Genomic DNA, 20,698 nt, shown 5'->3' with positions numbered 1-20,698 from the left:
AACCACGCAACCGCGACGGTCGCAGGTTCGAATCCTGCCTTGGTCATGGATGTGTGTGATGTCCATAGGTTAGTTATGTTTAAGTAGTTCTACGTTCTAGGGCCTGATGACCTCAGATGTTAAGTCCCATAGTGCTCAGAGCCATTTGAACCATTTGAACGAAGTAGCTTCAATAACTGGAGTCAAAGTCTCTTACGAAAAGATGCAGTGTCTGGAAGGAACCAGGTAGGTAAGGAATAAACAGCCTTCAATCACCATATTTAAGAAAATCTCCCAACTGGACAAGTTCAAATATATTGCTGAGGTACTCAACCGAAAAGGCTAAATTAGGAATCTAATAACGGAACTACAATGAATGTAGAAATCAATTTCACCACCGGTAGGATCAGGAAAGGCAAACTACAGCATTATACAGTAATTAAAACGGAACACCTTTACACACACGAAAATATTATAAGTAGTGGCACATCCCCAATCAAAACCGAATTGTAAAGAGAAAAATCGGAGACATATTCAGGTACCAGAACGAGGGAACAGAATTTCTATGCAAAAGAAATCAAAGAAAGTTTATCAAGTGAAAGGAAGAATTATAGGTATGACCAGCAAACAACGATTGCAGTTTTATGACCACTTATAGAGACTGAGTAAAAACTGATTCATAAAGGAGATTCTGAACAGTCTTATCGATAAAGAGCTGAAACATGTGGTAGCAGAATTCCTTGATGACCTAAAGGAAATTGGCATACGTGAGAAAACATTTGTAGGTAGAAAAAAGTCGTGATCCATAATCACAGACAACGAAAGCTTTAAGCTACAGGAAGATCTGAAAAATACATGAAGAAGGAGAAAAGAGGTTGAACGTAAGTTTCAATGCAATCCCCTCTCAGGCGTTTGAATCAACATGTATAACTGTCCTATAGATGGGAAACATCAAAAACAGGGTGTTTCCGTAAGAGCGTGTAAAAATGTAGCAGGACATAGACAAAGCTCCACTGAACAATCTGAGGTAGGGAAACTGCGGTCAGAGAAGACAGCTTAAGGAAATGTGAAAGTAAACTTCTCTACCGCTTTATCAAGCAGTACTGGTTTCCAGCTTATTTACAACTAACAAGCCTACAAGTTTACACGCACTGTGCTGTTTATTCACATGTACATTCTTTATTTTCGGCAAGGAAACAAGGAGGACGAGCCTAATTACTAGGAAGTCTACCTGGCCGTCTGTATGGCCACCTGCACTTGAGGTTCCTGCAAAGAGTTCTGCCTGAGTTGTTGGGGAACGTACACCTGTCTCTTCGTGAGAGATTGTGGATACAACATGACGGTGCACCGGCTCACTTCAGTGTGGATATTCGCAACCATCTCAATGCTGTATTTCTTGGCCACTGGATTGGAAGGAGAGGCCCTATTCCATGATCTGCCAGGTCACGTGATTGAATCCCCTTCATTATTTCTTACAAGGATATCTAACGTCACATGTGTAAGAGACCCCAATGGACACGGAGATGGAAATACTTGCCAGAGTTGTAGTTGCCTGTGATGTGATTCGAAACACACCATGGATACTTGTCAGGGCGCGTCAGAAACTTGTTCGCCGATGTCATGTTTGCATTGAGGCTGATGGGCGTCTCTTTCCGCACATTTTTAAGATGCAGTACAAATGGTACGTCCATTGTGTCAGTGATGGTATCTGCAGCTAACTGTAACTAATGGAAATAATAAAGCATACAGTAACGTGATATTATTCCTTTTATCTCATTAAGCTGGTTTCTACGATCCCAGGTTCCCTACCTCAAATTGTTCAGTGGAGCATTCTATATGTCCTGTTAAACTTTTGCGCGCTCATACAGAAACACAGAGTATGAGATTAAATATTACGTATAAGATTGAGTTTCAATTTAAACATGCTGTTCTTTCCGGTTCTACCTGCTGGCTGCACAATACTAAAAATTCTAACCTTTATTATCATTTGTTGTATACAATATGTATACGGAAGTCACAGACTTTCTTTATAACAAACAGTGATTAAAAATGGTTTTGATTGTTAAGTTCTGTGAGTTTCTCGATTGAGTCAGTGTCACAACAAATGCTGTGAATGTGAGCAAACTACTGACTGGTGAAGTAGAGGCGACTGAAATTATTTCTATACTGAACATTGATTTTCTGAAACTGACCGTGCGGGTAATGGTTCTAAAAGTAAGGGTTCTGATGACTCCTACATCCAGTGTTTCGCCAGTAACAGACAAGCTATTTCTTCAAAAAATGAAGCTCTTGGATGTAAACTGCTTCTCCTTGTCAAACACATCAATGTAGGAAGGTAGCTCTTGACTTCTCAAGTGAACTTCCCCAAAATGTAAGATATAACAACTTTTTACTTCTGAGTTTTGGGACAGCGTCTGCCAAAAGTAAAGGAACATTATTGGGAACTAAACGGATAAAAAACAAGCTAGAGATTCAACAGTAAAAAAGCAACTGGGATGTTCATAGTTCGCCATTTTCCTTTACTAATGACACTATAGCGATTAGTTTCACTACAGAGAAAAACAAACTTGAAGCGGAGAATATTGTACTTTGTAACACTTTTCGGAATTTTGCCACTAGCCATCTCTGTAATTGAGGTTTAATACATTTTCTTATTCCATTTTCAAATGATGGCATTCTCTTTCTGTATGCTGCAATCTTTTTCGGAGATCATCAGAAATGCACCGGAGACGTAAGGTTTTGCCAAATGTGTAAAAATTTTTCAAGGTGAGGAATGGTCATGTACGTCGGAACTAACGTTCTACTGAAGCTTAAAAGTGCTGCAATCAAACAAAATCTTTTCAGTACTGTATTTAATATGCGATCTGTTGTATCATTTTTTTAAATATATATTTTTTAAAATATATAGAATTTTACTCACTATAAAATTTTGAAAATTAATAATTAAAAAATGGTTCAGATTGTTTTAATATATTTAGAGACCCTAAAACTGTAGTATTAAAAATCCCGAAGTGCTGCACAGAACACAGCAAAATGTCTTACAACAACAAAAGCAGAAACTCCTTATGGCGGTTAATAATACTGATTACTTAATGTATAAATCCGTCACTAGATCAAAACACCGACCAGAGAATGTGGTATATTCCTAGATATAGTATACTCTGTACAATACTCTCCCCTACTTATGAGAAAAATGCATCACTACTGCCTTATCACTAACAGAGATATAAAAAAGTAGAAAAGGTCTCACATTACAACAGGACTAAAGGGGCTGTAGATACACTCGATCAACTAGTCGGTACAAAGGCTACAGCATGTTACAAAACGCCGCACATAAAAAAGGGGTCCTCCTCGGGCACATACCTCGGATTCTATTGGTGACAGAAAGGTAGGGTCAAGTGTTTTGGAAATCTCTTGGGATGCTGCCTCGATATCCAACAGCAGGATCGTCTTACTGTCGCTAACCACCAGTATAGTGTCAAAGTATAAATATTAAACACTTCCTCCTGCTTAGGCTGTTGGAGAAAATCTGTTGATTCCTTTTGGACTGGAGGTGGTCTACTTTGGCCCTTAACGAGTAATGGAGACGCCATTAATTTATGCGCGGTACCGTAGGAGACCCCAAAATAGCCATTTTTCGAATTCTTTGTACCAAAAACGAGACGCAGATTCCACGACGGCTATGGACAGCATATTACTGAAAGTATATGATACATTCCTCATATGTCGACCTCGAGCAACCTTGAAAACTTTTGTGGTATCGTTATCCGTTTCCGAGTTTCAGAGGTTTAAAGTTACTTGCAAGTGCACGTAAAATACGAACATAATATCCGATATGTTGCGAAATATAAATAAGAAATAGCAGTATCAGATGACGCAGATTTAAGCGTTATACTCTCTAGGCATTTATCCAGAAGTCCCATCTCCCCGTTTTCAAAAATCTTTATTCGATATCGAGAAACACCTTAAAAACGTGGTTTTTGAATACTAAAACTGAGCCACGAATACCAAGATGGCTACGGACAACAAATGGGTGAAGCTTTTCGGGATATATTTTTAAGATCATGATCTGGAAAACTTTGAAAATGCTGCTGATATCTTTATCCGCTTAAGAGATAGAGAGGTTCGAAGTTACACGTAATATGCGTACCTAAAATCCAGTAACAGATAATAACGTACTTTATAGTGACGTAGCACGGTGAAACATGCTTTACAGTGGAGTCGTTGCCATCAGAAGGATTTAGGGATCCACATGCTGAAGTACTGAAGCACATGCAAAATTTTTATGCACGTAAAACACGGTCTCAGGTATAAAAAAAAGTTATTTCAATTTTACATAAGCAAATTTCAAAATTATACTGGCCTGCAAAGTTCTTTCCTTATGAGAGACATGCACTTCTCCTGCAGGGAAAAGAAGGGAACTAGCGGGAAAATGCTCATATTGCTGCCGGATAAAAGCGAATATGCCACTACGTAAAGGACTCTATCCGAAAACTGACGTACCACTACCTCATTCTACCTTCCTCAGCACTTTTTGCAGTTCTCTCAAAAGTTTGGCGTACGAACATATTCGTGCTTTTTTTGTACTGGGAGACAAGGAGACAGCAGCAGTGGGAAAGGGAAGGAAAAGTAGCAAACAGTGGAAGATAATAGACAGTGGTTGTGATACAGAAAGGGAGACGAAAATGTGAGTGTGAGAGAAAGAGACGGACAGAGTGTCAGTGGAACAAAGTGACAGAGGTAGAACAGTGCTATGAAAAGAGTGAAGAAGAAAATTACAGTGGGAGAGGAATAAAGAGGAGGAGAAAGTAGAAGTTGGTGAGAGCCAGTGATAGTGAGAGACAGACTATGACAATGACACCCTGGAAGAGAGAGATAGTGACATTGGGAAGAAATGAAAGGGGTGGTAGAAGTAAGAGAGAACAAGAGGAAGACAGTGACCGTCAGAGGAGGCAACAGTAGTAGGACAGGACGAAGGAGTCTGTGGCTGTGAGACAGGAGACAGTGATAGACACGAATAGATAATGACATGACCGAGCGAGAATGGGCAAGTGGAGTTGGTACGCCTGTTTTCAGACTAAGTCTTATAAATAGCAGCATAATCGCTTTTTTATGTGCTCCGATAGGAGTATTTCCCTCTGGTTAATCCTTATACCTGTAACGAAAGACAAATCACTTACCAGTATTCTACTCCTTTCTACATATAATGCTTCTGTTCTATACATTTCAGTACATCCGTGTTCCAACGCAACGAGTTCCTTCAAACTATCCTGGACAATACTTTTCAGTTTGCTGCTCAAATTCGTCAAAAGTATCAACAAGTTTGCTGTAAACTTAACATTTGAAGTGTTCTCGGGCAGACAAATCCGAAAGATTGAGAGCTGTGTGGCATACAGATGCGCGGACGAACCGTGGGACACCTCTTTTAACAGGTACGAATCCACAGTAAACTCTGACACGTAAAGTACCATGGTAGTACTGTATTCATTGTTGATGCAAGGCATGAGTGAAATATCCGCCCACATATGTGAGGACAAAATTAAAAAGTTCAAGTAGCAAATACATTCGTACTAACTGTTAAAAAACACCAATTTACATATTAATGTAATTATTAACAACGTTATTATTACGAACATTGTGTGCAGTTAAACAAAAAAATTGGCATTTCTGCTATTTAATATGGTAGAATTACAAACGATATATTACCTAATGAGAATGTGAATAACAGTATTGACCGAGAACCAATAACATTAATATTGGCGATCTTACACTCACGGGAAAAAAATCAAAACACTAAAATATAATAAATGTAGAGTAATGAAATTTTGGAAATAGATTTGTCTAGCTAACATATTTATGTGATTAGTAGTGCAAGACCACAGGTTAACGTAAGACGAGATAAGCCACTGAAAATGTGAAATGCTGGTATAATAACAACCAGTGTAACCACCATAATGTTCTGTGCAAGCATGCAAACGTTAATGCATCGGCGTAGCACAGGTGCCGGATGTGAGTTAGTGGGATGGGATTCAATATCTGTTGCATTTGGTCGGTCAAACAGGGGCGGTTAATGCTGTTTGTGTTCGACGCTGGAGTTGTCGTCCAGGGGTGTCCCCTATGTGCTCGACTGAAACTGACCTGGTGATCGAGCAGGGCAAGGTAGCTTGTCGGTACTCTGTAGAGCATGTTGGGTTTCAGCAACGGTATGTGCACGACCGTTATGCTGTTGTTATACACCCCATGAAATGATGTTCATGATAGGCAGCACAACAAGTCGAATGAGACTGACTGCGTGGGGTAACGACAAGAGTGCTCCTGCTGCCTTACGAAATCGCTCCCCAGACCAAAACTCCAGGTGAAGATACAGTAGCATGTAGACAGGTTGGTTGCAGGCCCTCAACTGGCCTCCTCCTAACCAACACAGCCATCACTGGCACCGTCGTAGAACCAGCTTTCATCTTTAAAAAACAACGGACCTCCACCCTGCACATAAATGAGCTCTCGCTTGACACTATTGAAGTTGCAAATGGCGGTGGTTTGGGATGCGTGTGTCTAGGACGCAGACAGCTTGGTTGTAGGTCATGAATTGGACTCCTTCTAACCAACAATGCCATCACTGGCACCGAGGCACAATCAACGTTCATCGGAAAACACAACGGACGCAGTGACCTCTCCATTGACACCATCGAAATAGAAAGTATAGGTGGTCTGGGACGAGTGGAATGCACGTTACAGGCCGTGTGACTCGAAGCTGTCCTTGAAGTAACCGATTTGCAACAGTTCACTGTGTCACTGTTATGCCAACTGCTGCTCAAAGTGCTGCTGCAGAAGCAGCACGATGCGCCAGAACCATACGCCGAGCATAATGGTCTGCCCTCTCGGTGGTGCCCGGGCTTCTTGTGACCGTACATTCTCGTGACCACTCCTGCCAGAAGTCAGGTACAGTGGCTACATTCCTCCCAAGTCTCTCTGTAGTATAGCAGAAGAAACATCCAACTGCTCGTAGCACTATTACACGTCCTCGTTCGAACTCAGTGCGATGCTGACAATTGCGTCTTCGACGCCTTAAAGGCGTTCTTGACTGACGTCAATTCTCCACGTCCAATCTCAAAGGTAAATAGCGCTCACGAACTTAAGGAGTGTATTTAAACTAAACACAGTGGTGCTACTAGCGCCGCTCTTGTGCGACTGGCACGAAATTTAAACAGACGTAATATTTAGGACGTAGAACCACGCCTGCCAACTCTCCTTAAGGTCGCGCAACCCCTTATTGGAGTTGTGGTTTTCTTCCTGTCAGTGTATGGTGTAATAATAATAATAATAATAATAATAATAATAATAGTGATAATAACAGAGATGAAATGTCCTTATCCGTGCACTAAAGTGACATTTTCTTACACATCGTGTTCTGAGGGAGAGAAATGCTGGTCGGGTGTACCAGATATGGGCTCCGCATAATAGGGAAGTTCTATGTTGGGAAGGGCATTTAGATGAAATGGAGTAAGGAGAGCGTAAAGGATTAAAGGCATAAGATATTTTCATCTTAGTCATTTGATGATGGACGTGCTATTTACTTCTTTGATATAATGATTGAGGTCATTCCATTGTCAGGTTTCTGCTGCTGTAGAGGACTTCGAGAAAGCAGCTTGGTGAGGGAGTGGAACGCAGATCTGTTTTTCACATCGGGCAATGTTTTAAGAAAGTGGTGAAACGTCCCCTTTGAACAATTTATACAAGACTGTGCTTATACTGACACACGAAACGTCCCCTTTGAACAATTTATACAAGACTGTGCTTATACTGACACACAATGTTTTTAGCGCAACGCAATCTGACTTTCAAATTCCCTACTAAAGAATGGCCCTGACTAACATTAAACTATACCTTTCACAAATCACTTACCTCACAAAAATCTTCGCTGCTCAAGCTACTGCAATACAGCGAGCGCCACTACTGCCAGCTAAATAAAAGATTCAAACTATGGAAGGCACTAACTACTGATAGGGATAGTTAGCAAATGAAAGATATTAATAGAGAACAAACAATGTATTTACCTTGATATCATCATATAAAAATATAGCAGTTCATGACAAATTTCAAAACTCCGCCATCTCTCTCCCCACATCAACCACTGCTGGCGGCTCACCTCAAACTGTGCAATGCTACGCGCTGTTCACAGCCAGCTGCCTAACACTACAATGGCGAGTATTACAACAATGCAAAGCAGCCACAGACTGCACACAGCACAGCCAGTGATTTTCATACAGAGGTGGCGTTACCAATTAAAAAAAACCTAAACAGCCTACTTACATAGCCCCCATGCTACCGAAAAAAAAATTTTACAAATTTTTTTGGGCACTGGCCAATACATATTTGTTAAAATTTTTTTCACAATTACAATAACAAAGAAATCAAAGGCACACACTTATTGATACAATGTTGGTCAAAAGCTAACATTTTCTCACAGTCCATAAAGACAGTCCTCATCATTCGTCACAGTAAAATTGCAGTGTTTTTCTCAAAGTCTGACCAGTAAAAGACAATGCACACAGACGTAGTGGATTTCCATGCAGTCTTGAAGAAGTAGTGTTGTCCTTCCAACGGAAAGACAGTGCTGACTCGACATACAGACAGGTAATGGGCCACAACAGAGTAAACCCACAGCAGAGTCAGTCGACGTTTTGAAGAATATTGGTAGTTAGGTCATCACAGAGCAGACCCACTGTAGTCCTGGTAGAAATTACGGTACTGGTGGGTCACCAGAGGTGCAGACCCACTGCAGTCCTTGTAGCAAGTGGTGGGCCATCAAAGATGCAGACCCACTGTAGTCCTGATAGAGACAGCCAGCAGCCATCTGTTGCAAATGTGCAGGTGCACAATCACCATCGAAGAGTCTTGCGGACAATATAGCAAGTCCATAAACCACCACTTGTGCACTCACAAAGTTTCTGGAATTGTCCTTAGATCCAGCAATGCTGTTATCCAGTCCCTTGCTGAATCATTAACACACGTGCAAACACTATCAGTCCCTACTTCTCACATATTGTCCATGTACTATGACCAACAGAAACGTGTGCAGTGAAATGTTACTTAATTTGAAGAACTGGTAACAATTACAATTTGGTAACATAAAAATACAATAACAAAGGTACAAAATACATCATTAAAGAACATAATAATACAGATAACATTTGGAGTACAGGCTTTACAAAAGAATAGAAATGAACATATACATCAGTGTTACAGGAATTATGACATGAGTACAAAAATAAAAGATCAGAATCACTTTCGAAACATCAACTTCACACATGAGCATTAAAACAAAACAGAATAAATAATGTGTAAGCATATTTATAAGGTAAATAACATATTATTAATGCCAATTATATTCGAGGATAACAGTATTCCTCATCATAGTGAATGTAGCTTAATATTAAAAGAAGAAAAAATTCTATGAAACTACACAGAGACAGGAAGAAAACAAATACACAAGGGTACACAAACATATAGTGGGATAATACAAAAGGAAAGGACAGGGTTTGTTGTACTGCAGTATTTTGCAAACAAAACTTTCTTTACTTCTTGGAGATCTCCCTTCATTCAACATTATTCCCAAAAAGTCCTATCTATACCTGCTTTCTGTATTCTATTCATATTTTTTTCAATATAATTATTTCTCAGTGCACAATACTCATTTTGGCCCAAGTCTGTTTCATATAACTTCGCAACGCATTCTTTACCTACTCTCCATAGTCAGTTTCTTATATAGTCTACCCCTCTTAAGCTAACTTAAATCTACTGAGCTCAGATGCTAAACTAAGGGACGAGGCAATGCAGCAGCACATAAAACAATTAATATAAACAGCAATGAAAAAAAATGGAAAATCGCAAAGCAAGCTACAGTAAATCTAAATTACCAAGCAATTCAACATTACAACTAATATGAGGCAATGCGCAGCAAACAAAAAAATAAATCTGGCTTAGCAGAGTAACACAAATTAAAGTTCAGTAGCACTATGCCTGGCAAACAGCAGCTTATATCTAAACATGACATAGCTCAAGCAGAAAAAATATTACAGTAAAGATAACAATGCAGATAAGGGAAATGTATAATCACATCTTAATGTCTAAGTAATTAAAGTGGTGCACCACAACAACTTATTGTAAAAGAAATATTACCATGTACTTGAAAAGAATATTATGTATGCAGTTACTGTTACTAGTCCCTTCTTATTGTTCTTTCCTTTCCAAGTGCACCTTTTTTGAAGAATGTGGATCACAAAATTATTATTTAATAGATCTGTTGACAGAAGGTGTTCACATTAGCAAATGCATTTAATTTTATTTTATGAAACCAATGCTGTAACACAGCTGGAAAACAGATGTCAAATGAAATAAGCAATTACGCAAACCAAAGCATACAAATATCATTCAATAGTCATGTGGTATTTCGTAAGTCAGTAGCTCTCAACTCTCGTAGAAAGACACTTGTCATTATCAGGTTTGCAGATGTAAGAATATTTCCCATCAATTCATAAGCACTTCAGTAAATATCATAAATTACGAGCTCCACAGTATGCTTTCGACAAGGAAATGTCAATAGCGAGTATAATGCCCCCCCTTTTTTTTTTGTACCTGTGCCGCTGAAAGGCTAATGGCTTTTTTTTTCGGGCGGCTGTCGCCCAGGTGGGTGCCCGCGACGCATTACGTGCAGGTGGTCACTTAACTTCCTTACGGAAATATTTACAACAGCAGTTTCCGCTACAGTGACAGTCTCATATAAAATGTTTCACAGGTCAAGAATTTGCGTTGCAAATGTGTAGAAACAAAATGCTATTGATATAACAGTGTCCAAAAAATTTTCGCCAGCATTGTGATACATTCACACATGATTCACACATGTACACACATTTCATAATTCTAAAGTATGATTCTTGGTTTCCAACATCCTTTTCCATAAGTCAGAGTCCCTAATCACTATTCATTACTCCTTACCTTATTACACATATATATATTCGTCGACACGTCAATCTTGCGACGACAGTTCAATATTTCATCATAATAAATACATAGCATAACCAAATTCCTCATATAGCACCAGCTTATTAATCATAAACATACCTCAGCAGCATAATACACATCGTCGTCGTAAAAAATAACATCATAACACCTCAGTCAAATCTCAAAAACGTCGTAGCTTTCTGCAATAATGTCAAAACCTAAAAAAATTCTCTGCTCATGTCAAAAGTGTCATCTGCCTCAAACGTACTTTAAAAATCATGATCCCATACCAAATACATCATTCAAAGCTCTCATAGTATCACAGTTCACACAGTACAGACAAAATACAATTTCATAAGTGTGAAGTTATCCAACTGTGTAATTGCGTAAACATCTGTCACTGATGTAATAAAAAAATGTTTATCTCTCAGTTAAATGATCAGATAGCTGTGTAATTCTGTGTTAGAGAAATATGGTACCGATGTGTAAAGTTGTATAAGCAAATACCACATTAGCGAGGGTTCCTTGTGGTTGCCACACACATGGTACACAAAGTAGGCGTATACCCCCCTGAGGATTAATGTAATTATACCCTCAGGTGTTACAGATTACAGCAATGAAATGAAATGTATCACTGAAAACCTTTGTATCATTGTACTTCAAATATCTTTAAAAATAAATGTTTTAAGTACAAAATTAATCACTCAAATGCGTGTCCTGTAGCGCTAAATGTGCGTCTTGCTGTAAGATAATTCTGTGGAAGTGTCGTACTTATCGTCCTCCGAAAGCTAAGTTCTGCAGAAGTCAATGTACTTACTTCATGATAAACAAAAGTGAAATGCTTTATGTATAGATATCTTAGTTATTACGCTTATTGCCATGATGAAGAAAGTACTGTGCTGTAACGTATTGTTGTGCTACGGAAAAGGCAATGCCGGCCGAAGTGGCCGTGCGGTTAAAGGCGCGGCAGTCTGGAACCGCAAGACCGCTACGGTCGCAGGATCGAATCCTGCCTCGGGCATGGATGTTTGTGATGTCCTTAGGTTAGTTAGGTTTAACTAGTTCTAAGTTCTTGGGGACTAATGACCTCAGCAGTTGAGTCCCATAGTGCTCAGAGCCATTTTTTTGAAAAGGCAATCTCATTGTAGCTATACCACAAAAGTTACTACTAAAACATGTTTTACTTTGCAGAATAAAACAGAAAAACTGTGCAGAAATAAAACAGAAACACTACAAAAGCAACATTGTAAATTGTCACTCATTAGAAGCGTCGTGATAAAACCGTGTAGTTGTCACTTAAACTAACCACTGTGTCGTCTGGTATCTCACAGAAAGTAGATTAAACCCAGAATGTATTTTCAAGTAAACCAAAATGTTGCATTAAAATCTCATTAGCAGTACTGGTAAATGTTCTAAGTATGTAAGCCTTATAGTCGTTCCATAATCGTGCAACTAACAAGCAAGAATGTACACACACAATAACACTGTGACGTCTGTTCACTATAACAATGCATTTGTAATTACTGTTTAAATAAGTTCTCTTGGTTCTTGATTGGATATTTAACTTCAAACATTGTTGCATGGTAACAGTTTCTAAGTCTGACAATGCATACTAGAAATGTGAAAAGTTTTATGGCAAAGACAAAGTTAAAAAGCAGATTATCTTTCAATAAACGGTTTTACATGTGAAATTTGGTGTAAACCTTTACTCTTCCTAGTACGCAGAGTTTCAACTTCAACGCAATTATCATGTGGTATACGTCGGATTCTGTATGGTCCATTGTAAACTAGAAAGAATTTGTGACTCAAGTGTTTCTTCTTATGTGACAATGAATGAGCTTTAATGAGAACTTTATGACCAATATACAATTTCTTTGCATTTGCTTTACCGTGTAGTTTTCTCCTTTTGTCTGCTGCAGATTTTATATTTTTAAGAGCCAAATCAATTATGTCTTTGTGTCGATGTTTACGTGTATTCGGGAAAGGTACATGCTCTCTGATTCTGTTCGGTGGTTCTTCATTCTTCAGTACAAGAGTAGGTGGTAAAGCAGTGGAATCATGAAGCATTTCATTCAGCACGTTTTGAAATAAGTGTAAATATCTGTCCCAATGCTGATGCTTTCTGTGACAATAAAGCCTGCAAAGCTTATTGATTTCTTTCATAATCCGTTCGGAGGGGTTACAATGTGGTGAGTACAATGAAATAAAAACAGGTTTGATTTTATGGTTGCGAAGCATGCGTCACCAAACAGCAGATTTAAATTGCGGTCCGTTATCTGAAATGACTTTAGCAACGTGGCCAACTTCACGTAAGAAATTTTTTACAAAGGCGTTGGATACAGACCGTCCAGTGGCTTTACGTAACGGTGTGAAAGAAACAAATTTTGAAGTAAGTTCAACAGCGACTAGAACGTACGAAAATCCATTAGATGTTCTGACAAGCGGTCCCAAGAGATCAACAGCAGCAAATTCTTTTAATTTAGAAGGAATGATAGGAAACAACGGAGCACGATGTGAGACAGTAGATGGTTTCGCCTTTTGACAAAGTTTACAAATAGACAAGACTCTTCGAATTCTCTTTTCCATATTGTTAAAATAACAAGTCGTTCGAATAATATGATAACATTTTCGTGGGCCAAAATGTGCGTAGCTGAAATGAATGTACCAAATGAGCTTATTAACAAAATCGTCAGGAATGCAAAGTACCCATAGCTTGTCATCAACAGTGCAGCGTTTGAACAGTATGTTGTTTCTAACCAGATAATAATGCCGAATCTGTGTGTGTGTCTTTTCATGCCATTTGCTCTTGATGTCTTTCCAAATCGGATCTTTATCTTGTTCATGAGCAATGTCCTTTAAAGATGTGGTGATGAAGTTTTCAAAGGCGACTTTCTGAATGTAAAGAATACTGAAATTTTTCTCGAGGTTGCCTTCTGTGGTACTTTTCTCAAGCCCAGCCAGTGCGCGTGACAGTGCGTCCACAACAATGTTCTCCTTGCCGGGAATGTAGACTATTGTGAAGCGGAATTCTTGCAGAAACAATGCCCAACGTTTTAACCTGTCATGATTTAATTTTGAAGACATAAGAAATTGTAATGCACGATGATCACTGTATACTTTTACGTGCTTACCAGAAAGAAAGAAACGAAATTTGTTAAATGCCCAAACGATAGCTAAAGCTTCTAATTCAGTAACGGAATAATTTTTTTCAGATTTTGTTAGCACTCGGCTAGCAAAAGCAATGGTTTTCTGAATGGTAGTGCCATTTTCTATGGCTTCTTGAAATAAATGGGCACCAAGACCGACTTTAGAAGAATCCGTGCTAAGGCAGAAATCTTGTGACAGTTCTGGATGAGCTAAGATTGGCGCGTGAAGTAACGCTTCTTTCAAAGAATTGAATTCCAACTGTGCTTGTTCGTCCCAGTTCCAAATAGTATTTTTTCCAGTGAGAGAACAAAGTTTTGGTGTAACAAGAATTTGCATATTCAGAGAACGACGGTAAAAATTTACGAGACCTAGAAAACTGCGGACTTGTCTTTTTGTGGATGGAACTGGAATGGCTCTGATTGCTTCTAACTTTTCAGGATCCGGCTGAATGCCTTTAGAAGAAATAATATGTCCCAAAAACTTCACCTTTGTCCGACCGAATTCAGACTTTTCCAAGTTAACTGTAATTCCAGATTCTGCAAAAATACGTAACAAACTGTTGAGGATGCGATTATGTTGTTCCCATGAAGCTTCTGCTATTGGAATATCGTCCACATATAAGGTGATGTGACGTTTTAAGAACTCAGGCAATATGGAATTTAGCCCGCGAATGAATGCTGCTGAAGAAATGTTCAAACCAAAAGGAAGTTTCCGAAACTGATAACAAACGCCGAAACAAAGGAAAGCTGTGTATTTTCTACATTCTGGATGAAGTTCGATCTGATAAAAGCTGGATCTGAGATCAATGGAAGACAACACTTTTACACCATTAAAATTTTGAAGAAGTTCTTCTAACGTTTGCGGCCTGTCTGTTTCAGGAATAATGATCGTATTGATTTGCCTCGAATCTAAGACAAGCCTGATCGATCCATTTTTCTTCTCAACAACATGTAATGGATTGTTGTATGAGCTTACTGCAGGCTCAATAATGCCCTCATTAAGCATAGATTGTATTTCTGTTCTAACACGGTCCCTATAATGCGCCGGAATTACGTATGGTCTAACACAAAATTTAGTATGCTCACGAACACGAAATTGGTATTGAAATCCCTTGATTGTTCCTGTTTTATGAGTAAAAACTGTGGAATGTGCTTGTAAAATCTCAAAAAGGTCCTGCCTATCAGTGTCATTACAATTCTGAATTGTTTGAATTTTATTCTGAATTAACTTATTAGTGTCAAATGCGCCGTCGATATCATCCCTGTCAGTACTTGCAGAGTGATTGTTAGTGTCTAGTTCCGTAGAAAAGTCCGAACTGTTGTCTAACAGGAGGTAAAGCCGATTAATTTCTTCGTCATGGTTTGAGAGCCAATCTTCAAATTTCAAAGCTACTGACTTACCTTCTTTTTCTAAAGTTATTTCAGCATCGTGAAAGTTTAAGATTGCTTTGTATTCATTCAAAAAGTCTACTCCCAATATAATTTCCGTCGACAATAATGGAACAATGAGAAAGTTCATAGAGAAGCTGTGGCTTTGACAAAAGAATTCTAAATTGGTTTGTTGGCGTACATCTACACTTTTTCCAAAGATTGCACCTTGTAATTTAATCTTACGTAACGGAAGTGTGGGGCAATCGTTCGATTTGTTGCATTTGCTAAAGGCTGTTTCACTGATTACTGAAATGGGTTTGCCAGAGTCAAGTACTGCCGTAAATTTTACGTCATTTACAGTAATGTGAATCACAGGATATGCAATGTTGTTATGTTTTACGTCGTGTTCCTGGAGTAAGATGTCCCTAATGTCTTCCATTTTTACGTAATTACTAGCTACGGCAGCTGCGTCATTAGTGTCATAAGAACGTTTTGTGGCTGCCAGCGGTGTGAGTCATTGCCTATTGTCTCTTTGTTGGCGCGCGTCGTTATTGGGATTTGGAGACCTTACTTCTACAAATTCACCTCCTCGAGAGGGCCCTGCTCTGTTTGAATCCCGCCAGTTCTGATGCAATTCAGGTCTGTCGTTACGATCACATCGTCTGTCGTCATGTCGGTAGTTCCTGTAGTTTCTTTCTTGTCGGTTAAGTGGTGGAGAATTTCTCCCTGAATCGTAACTGCGCGCTGAACTGTTGCGTCTGAAGTTATTCTGTCTCCCTTGATAATAATTATTTTGGTTCCCATATTGTCTGTTTCTCTGATTGTCTCTGTGATAGTCACTACCGCGGAGAGGTGATCTTTCCCTGTAATTATTACTACTCTGCCAACGGTTGTCATACGGGTGGTGTCTATTTTGGTCACGATTTGCGTTGTAAGAATAGACCAGTCGTGTCCGGTTATTGTTTCTGTCGTCACGGAATTGTGACGGATGTGACCTGTAATTGTTGTGTCCTTGTTTTCGCGTTCCGCGATTATCAGTGTCAATTTCTAGTTCTTGTAACAGTCCCTGAAAAGCTTCAATGTCGTCTTTGCAACGTCCTGCTAAAATAATATGCCGTAAATGTTCAGGTAATTTGATTAAGCAAATGCGGATGAGTTCAGAGGGGCTGTATGGGTTTGACAGGTACTGATTCTTGTGCAACATGTCTTCAAAATATTTCACAAGACTGGAGAATTCAGATTGTTCGAAATGTTTCATCATTATGATACCATGTTTTACTCGGTCTTGAGTGGCTTGAGACCAATATGCTGAGAGGAAGGCATGGTAAAATTCTCCTTCACTGTGGCAATCGTGAATAACCGATCGCATTCTTACAGCTGGTTCATTCTCTAAGTAGCCACACATAAATTCTAATCTGTGTTCCAACGACCAGTTGGGAGGAAAACAATGAGAGAATTGATGGAGCCATGCTTGTGGATGAATGTCGTTGCCAGAATTCTTAAATGTTTTGAATTTACGTGTAGTAATGAACAGCTTATAGTCAAAATCATCATGTCGGCGAGTCGCATATCGGTCATTGTTAGGTTGTGTCGGCCGTTCCATCTCAAAATTCGGTGCACATTGCCAATTTCTTTCATAACTTCCGAAATGCCCTGTGTTATTATTTTGCGGCTTTTCCGTGTTTCTAAGTCCCTCTTCCCGTGTTGGAGCGCCAGTGTCCTCTGAAATACGTAATTCTTGTATTACCTGTGTCAGCTGATCTTGTACTTCCCGGATTTCTCTTTGGTGTTGTGTATTAATTTGATTCTGATTTTGTTTGAATTTTCTTATTTGTTCATACTCTTCTGTGTCAGTGAAGGCTACGGGTCTTGTGTCATTCAGATCATCATCTACCTTTGTAGATAAGTTAATGACCTGATCCGAAAGTTCGGCTACTTTCTCCGATAGTGTCCTTATTTCTTCAGTGTGTTTTTCTGAACCAAGTTTCAGAGTATCTACTGTGTCCTTAAAGTTTTCCTGAGTTTTTGCAAGTTGCGTAACCAAATCGGTAGATGCAACTGAGTCAAATTTAGCTTGCAAGGTCTCATGATTTTCATGAACAATAATTTGCAGTACTTTTATGGCTGCTTCGTGATTCTGTAATGCATTTTCATGCCGCGAAAAAATAGGTTGAAAATGCTCACAAATTTGTGTTTTTACGTCATTACAGACTTTTTGACATTTCGATTCAATGTTATGTAACTCAGTAGTTAAATCTTCTCGTGTTTGTTCAAGTGTTTGTTCCAATGAGTCTAACTTTTTAAGATTTTGTTCCACTGTGTCTAACTTTTGAAGCTTTTGCTGTGTTTGTCTCTGATTTTGTTCCATTGTGTCTAACTTTTGAAGCTTTTGCTGTGTTTGTCTCTGATTTTGTTCCATTGTGTCTAACTGTTGCTGTGTTTGTCTCTGATGTTGTTCCATTGTGTCTAACTTTTCAAGCTTTTGTCCCATTTGTTGCATTAATTGTAATAACAATGCACTGGTGTCTGAAACATGTTCCTCAGTGCTTTTCGGCAGTGAAGTTGCACCGGCAACATTCACATTTTGACAAGTGGGAAATGTGTCTTGACTCATTTGAAAAATGGTGATAACCCAAAACCTGAATCTACAGTATTTGCGAAATTGTGTCCTGTCATTTCGGATTCCTGAGGCGAGCTGTTGCCGACCGATCGATCGATAATGCGTCCCTCTTCACTAATTGTTTCACTGTCCACGCCATTGTTTGCCGCCCGCTTCATTTCCCTATGCACAGTTACCAAATTACTACTTTGAATGTCTGTTAATTCATTACTCTGCGGCGCTATCACACTGCTTTCGTCTTCACTGTCATTTCTCAGTTTACTTTGGAGCCTAGTATTACGTTTTTCACACGCCATTATAGTCACAATATTTCACACGACAACACAGAAAAGCACAATTTGAAGAGCAAAAATAAGAGAACACATTAACATACCACTGAAAATAATATTTAGTTAATTGCAAGCGCAGCTGCGAAAAACTTGCTGCAAATCCACATGCATGCCACAACTGTTTTACTGTACAACAATGAAAAACTACAACTACAAAGGAAATTCTCTCTATAATTACGCGCTAGCAATAAACAATAGCTACACTAATTACACAAACTACAAGAAAAAATCAGAAGATTCCAGTGAGGTATCCTAGGCTAAGGGTCGACATATGAAACGTCCCCTTTGAACAATTTATACAAGACTGTGCTTATACTGACACACAATGTTTTTAGCGCAACGCAATCTGACTTTCAAAATTCCCTACTAAAGAATGGCCCTGACTAACATTAAACTATATCTTTCACAAATCACTTACCTCACAAAAATCTTCGCTGCTCAAGCTACTGCAATACAGCGAGCGCCACTACTGCCAGCTAAATAAAAGATTCAAACTATGGAAGGCACTAACTACTGATAGGGATAGTTAGCAAATGAAAGATATTAATAGAGAACAAACAATGTATTTACCTTGATATCATCATATACAAATATAGCAGTTCATGACAAATTTCAAAACTCCGCCATCTCTCTCCCCACATCAACCACTGCTGGCGGCTCACCTCAAACTGCGCAATGCTACGCGCTGTTCACAGCCAGCTGCCTAACACTACAATGGCGAGTATTACAACAATGCAAAGCAGCCACAGACTGCACACAGCACAGCCAGTGATTTTCATACAGAGGTGGCGTTACCAATAAAAAAAACCTAAACAGCCTACTTACAGTGGTTCATAATAAAATTATAAACAGCCGACCAGTTGCAATGGATAAAGAATTCTTTACCTAGGTTTCGACAAACGTAAATTTGTCTTCTTCAGAAGGTGGCAATTTTACATTAGTAAGGACTAATGTACCTATCGCCGTTTTTACAAATGTCGGCATAGATCCATTTGTCAATAGTTAAATATAGCCCTAGAATTAGGGTTTGTCACGTAAATGTAAATTACACTCCTGGAAATTGAAATAAGAACACCGTGAATTCATTGTCCCAGGAAGGGGAAACTTTATTGACACATTCCTGGGGTCAGATACATCACATGATCACACTGACAGAACCACAGGCACATAGACACAGGCAACAGAGCATGCACAATGTCGGCACTAGTACAGTGTATATCCACCTTTCGCAGCAATGCAGGCTGCTATTCTCCCATGGAGACGATCGTAGAGATGCTGGATGTAGTCCTGTGGAACGGCTTGCCATGCCATTTCCACCTGGCGCCTCAGTTGGACCAGCGTTCGTGCTGGACGTGCAGACCGCGTGAGACGACGCTTCATCCAGTCCCAAACATGCTCAATGGGGGACAGATCCGGAGATCTTGCTGGCCAGGGTAGTTGACTTACACCTTCTAGAGCACGTTGGGAGGCACGGGATACATGCGGACGTGCATTGTCCTGTTGGAACAGCAAGTTCCCTTGCCGGTCTAGGAACGGTAGAACGACGGGTTCGATGACGGTTTGGATGTACCGTGCACTATTCAGTGTCGCCTCGACGATCACCAGTGGTGTACGGCCAGTGTAGGAGATCGCTCCCCACACCATGATGCCGGGTGTTGGCCTTGTGTGCCTTGGTCGTATGCAGTCCTGATTGTGGCGCTCACCTGCACGGCGCCAAACACGCATACGACCATCATTGGCACCAAGGCAGAAGCGACTCTCATCGCTGAAGATGACACGTCTCCATTCGTCCCTCCATTCACGCCTGTCGCGACACCACTGGAGGCGGGCTGCACGATGTTGGGGCGTGAGCGGAAGACGGCCTAACGGTGTGCGGGACCGTAGCCCAGCTTCATGGAGACGGTTGCGAATGGTCCTCGCCGATACCCCAAGAGCAACAGTGTCCCTAATTTGCTGGGAAGTGGCGGTGCGGTCCCCTACGGCACTGCGTAGGATCCTACGGTCTTGGCGTGCATCCGTGCGTCGCTGCGGTCCGGTCCCAGGTCGACGGGCACGTGCACCTTCCGCCGACCACTGGCGACAACATCGATGTACTGTGAAGACCTCACGCCCCACGTGTTGAGCAATTCGACGGTACGTCCACCCGGCCTCCCGCATGCCCACTATACGCCCTCGCTCAAAGTCCGTCAACTGCACATACGGTTCACGTCCACGCTGTCGCGGCATGCTACCAGTGTTAAAGACTGCGATGG

This window comes from Schistocerca piceifrons, chromosome 1, assembly GCF_021461385.2.
Source record: "Schistocerca piceifrons isolate TAMUIC-IGC-003096 chromosome 1, iqSchPice1.1, whole genome shotgun sequence".
In the NCBI taxonomy this organism is placed as follows: Eukaryota; Metazoa; Arthropoda; class Insecta; order Orthoptera; family Acrididae; genus Schistocerca; species Schistocerca piceifrons.
Note: the sequence above shows the minus strand (reverse complement) of the source record.